This window comes from Crocuta crocuta, unplaced genomic scaffold (assembly GCF_008692635.1).
Source record: "Crocuta crocuta isolate KB4526 unplaced genomic scaffold, BGI_CrCroc_1.0 scaffold322, whole genome shotgun sequence".
Lineage (NCBI taxonomy): Eukaryota > Metazoa > Chordata > Mammalia > Carnivora > Hyaenidae > Crocuta > Crocuta crocuta.
The window spans coordinates 4,604,026-4,608,648 of NW_027532592.1; positions in this window are offsets into that span (position 1 = coordinate 4,604,026).

Here is a 4,623-nt window from a genome sequence, read left to right on the forward strand (position 1 = left end):
GCCCGTGGGGAAGTCCCGGCCCTGCTGGCAGAGACAGCGAGGGCTCCGAGGAGGCCGGCTGGTCGCGGGGTGGAATTAGAGGGATGCCCGGGGCCCAGGCTTGCTCGGTGAGGCAGGAGCGGTGGGGCTCACACGTGCTGGCGCCGAGCCGGGGCCGTGCGTATTCCATCTCCTGAGAGCCGGCTGGGCCTCGTGGCTCTCCTGCCAGTGGGCGGGACAAACCAGAGTGCGAGCTTCGGGTCGTGGAAGGCCCCGCTACTTTCTCTCAGGTCTGGGGGATCCCCTGCCCTGGAGGAAGGAGGCTGCGTGTCACGGGGACACTCAGGCAGCCTGCGGGGAGCCCGCGGAGTGAGGACCGGAGGCCTCCTGCCCACGGCCACGTGCACGCGCCATGTTGGAAGCCATCTGCCGTGGCCACGCCTTCAGCGGATGGTGGCCCCGGCGAAGCAGGCCCTGACTCCCTCACGCACAGAAATCCCAAGATGATACATGTTTGTTGCCCCAGGCCGCTGGGTTGGGGATGGTTTGTTGGCAGCAATAGACACCGAACACGCGCGCGGATTTGTCTCACTTTTCCATGGTGATCGGTAACTCGGCTGGGCTCATTCACCTCCTGGTGACCACACTACCCATCTCCTGTGTCTCTCACGTAATGTCCTCCTCTCCTATGTCCAAGAGTAAACGTTACAGCCACCTGAAAAGAACTTCCCAGGGCCCCCCCGTCTGCCCTCACAGGCATGCCTGCCTTCTCTCCTGTGAAGGGACGGACCGTGCATGTTCCCAGGAAGATCAGCCTCCCTGCCTCGGGCTCTGGGTCTGAACTCAGGGACACCCTCATGCAGGTTTTCTTCCTCTCTGTTTCTAGAAGGACAGAGCGTTGACCTGTATCCAGTGAGATGGGGGTGAGGAGTAGCCACTGGTTTGGCAACATGAAGGTGATGAGGACCACTGGCTGATGGCCTTTGCGGAGCATGTGACTGAGTGGTGGGAAGAGAGGACTCGGCTCTGTGAGGGTCGCCCCTCTCTGGCCAAACTGCATTCTGTGTTGTAACGAGAGAGGGAAGGACAGGGGTGGGGTGCAGGACAGCAAAGGTTAGAAACAGGAGACGCTGAAGAAAAAGGTCCAGCCAAGAAGAAGCCGGACAATGTAGGGCGCCCATGGCCACAGGCAGCGGGCTCCGAGTGCAGGGAGCGTGTGACATCGTGATGCAGTGACAACACAACCACCTCAGAGAACGCGCAAGCAGCGTCCAGGTCACATGTGGCGCTCTGTGTGGATAACGTAACAGACTTCACATGTACCGGACTCCTGTCTCGCGTGGCCTCATCTCTGAACAGGCCAGGTTGGGGGTCCCCGCCGGCCCAGCCCCTGTCACTGGCCCACGTGGTTGCCATCAGCTCTTGTCTGGTTTCCAGCAGCTGACTCCCAACTGCGCCTTCCTCCCGGTCACCCTGTGGCCGTTGCAGTGGCTCCGGACATTGCATGTGCTGCCCTCAGGTCCAGAATGCCCCCCGTTATGGCCTCTGTCAGGACCCTCAGTACCATCCAAGTCTCCCGTTCTTCAGGGTCCAGCCGCAAGGCCCCTCCTGTCTCTGGGGGTTGCTCTGTCTCTCCCACGGCACCCACATTCCTCGGGCAGGACAGGCGTTTGTCTGTCCTTTCACCTGTCTGCCCTGTGTCCACCTCTGCCCAGGTCAGGGCTCCCTTCCAGCAGGCAGGGCAGGTCCTGTGTTGGGGCAGGAACGTGGAACTGAAAATCAGAAGACCTGGGGTCACGTCTGCCACGAAGTGACCATCTACCTGTAGACCTTCTGTGGGTCTCCGATCCACTGTGGACCTGCAGGGGCCACGTCGACTTGACCTTTTAATCCCTTGGTCATGCTGGGTCAGCAGGATCTAGTTGGCCGCTGGGGGGCAGTGTCAGCGGGGGTGGGGCCCTGGGGTGGTGAGTGATCCCACAGGGTGGGAGAGGGACTGGCCTGCGCTCCGGACCCCCCCTTCTGCCTCCTGGGGCTGGTGGGACAGGCTTGGTCTCCCCCGGGACCCTTGCTGTGCCAGTGGATGGGGCCAATCCTTCCACCGAGACAGGTAGCGAACGCGTGGATTACATCGTGTCTTCTCTGCCCTACTGTTTTCTTTCCTTTTAAATTTTCTATCGAGACGAAATTCACCTGAAACGAAACTCGCCATGTGAAAACATACAATTCTGTGATTCTTGCACTCTGTGCTGTGCGCCCATCACCGACATCTAGTCCCAGGAAACCCCCACCGAAAGGAAGCCTCCGTCCTGATGCCCCTCTCCCGGGAACCCTGGGCTCCAGCCATCTTCGCTCCATTCCTATGGATCTGCCTGTTCCGGGCGTTTCTCATAACTGGAACCACACGTTCTGTGGCCTTTAGGGACCGGCCCCCTCACGTGGCCCTGTTTTCAGGGTCATGCGTGTAGCATGTGTCGTACCTCCTTCCCTTTTACGGCCTTCCATCGCTTGCCTCTCCGGGCTGCTTACCGACCCCTCCATCGATGGGACTGGGGCCGTGCCCTTCCTCGTGGCCCCTGAGGGCTACTGTGAACAGTGCGGTCAAGAGTGTTTGGGTGCACATCTTTGTGTGGACCTGTTTCCAGTTCCCTGCAGTGGAGGGTATGTGGAGTCACCGTGTGGCATCTGGAGGGCCGGCAGACTGTTTCCCTGAGTCCGCACCACCTCACACTCTGGTCAGCAAAGCCGGACAAGGGGACCTGCGTGACTCAGGTGCCGTGTGACAACCTTGCCTGGTGTCCCCAGCTTCCGTAAGGGACCCGGGCTCCGTGGAAGGGAGCTGCCGGGGATGTTGTGGGGTCTGGAGCACAAGGCTGTGGGGATATCTGTCCCTGGAAACAGGCTGCTTCCTCCAGGCATCCACTGGGTCATGGGACACGCTCGCCGTCTGCTTAGGAGGTCGGTGAGGGGACTTGCCCCGGGGGCTTTGTGCGCTCCAACCACATGGCACCGAGGGAAAGCCTGTTCCGGGACTCTAGGGTCTGAAGGATGAGCACAGCAGGGGCACAGCCCTGGGGCCCACATTCCCGCACCAAAGGACAGCCAGTAGGTGGGGAGGGGAGGGGCGGGGAGGGCCGGTCTGCTTGGAGGACAGCCAGGAGGTGGGAGGGGAGGGCAGGGCAGGTCTGCTCAGGTCCCAGAGGACAGCCAGGAGATGGGGAGGGGAAGGGAGGGCCAGTCTACTCATCCAGGAGGCCATGGAGGCCCCTCCTGCCTCGCTCCCCTGAGGGCAGCGGGCAGCCCCTGGGGCTTTAGCTCTGAGCAGCAAGGCCAGTTTGTGTTTGAAGTGAGAGCTCAGGTCAGTCTCGGCTTTGGATACTTGGCTGTAGATTCAAAGCTGAAAATGCATATTTCCCTTCCTTTCCCAGAGAGACTTGCTGGATTCTCCTGCAGCCCGATGTACGCTGCAAGGTTCCGTGTTGACTGAACGGAGCCGCGGTCCTGGTTCTGCAGGATGGGCCACCGGGAGAGAGCAGGGTCACCGTCGGGGGAGGAGAATGGGCCGGTGGCAAATCCAGGGAAAGTGGGTGTCCAGCAGTGAAGGCAGGGCCGCCGAGGGGCCTGGGCCGCAGCGCAGTCTTCCTGGGGAGGCCGGACAAACTCGGCCTTACTGTGGGCACCGGGCCGCTTGCCCAGGCCTGCCCGCCTCACTGAGAGCTTAGTGCACAGACCGTCCCAGCTCAGAAGTCAGGACTGGACACTGCAGAGGTCCGCTGGCCCAGAGCTGCCAGAGTGTGGTCCCCGGCCCCTGCGTTGGCACCGTATCTGCCAACCCGGGTCCCGCCTCAGACCTTCTGACTCAGAACTACTTTGGAGGGGGGTGGGGAGGGGAGAGAAGTTGGGAGGGGAGAGGGGTGGGGAGGGGAGGGTGGTGGTGGCAGGGCCTCTGGGAGGCCGCATTTGGAGCCTGGTGTTCCGGGGGTATCTTGCACGCACCGTGTGGTTTCCGGGGCTGCTGTTAGCCATGACCACGAGTGTGGCGGCTTTAGAACAACAGAACCCCATTCGGCCACAGTTCTGGAGGCCGCAAATCCACATTCTGTTTCCCTGTGGCTGCAGCCAAGGCCACATGCCTGCAGAGGCCCCAGCAGTCTGTTCCCGGCTGCCCCAGGGGTCTGTTCCCGGCTCCCCCAGCTCAAGGGCTCGTGGCATCCGTGGCCTGTGGCTGCGACGCTCCAGCTTCCATCCCTGTGGATGCATCCCCTCTTTTCTGTTCTTGACACGTCTGCCTCCGCTGGGTCCTCGAGGACACTCATGATTGTATTTAGGGCCAGGATAATCTCCCCATTTCAAGAGCCTTAACGTCATCTTATCTGCAAAGATCCTTTTCCAAATAAGGTGCTGCTCACAGGTCCCAGGGATTCCGTCTCCAGGGCTTTGGGGACCATTCTCCAGGCTGCCACACACGATAACGTTAAAAAAATCCCTGATGATGGGGTGCCTGGGTGGCTTGGTCGGTTGGGCGTCCGACTTTCGCTCGGGTCATGGTCTCGCAGTTCGTGGGTTCGGGCCCCGCGTCGGGCTCTGTGCTGGCTGCCAGCTCAGAGCCCGGAGCCTGTTTCAGTCTGTGACTCCCTCTCTCTC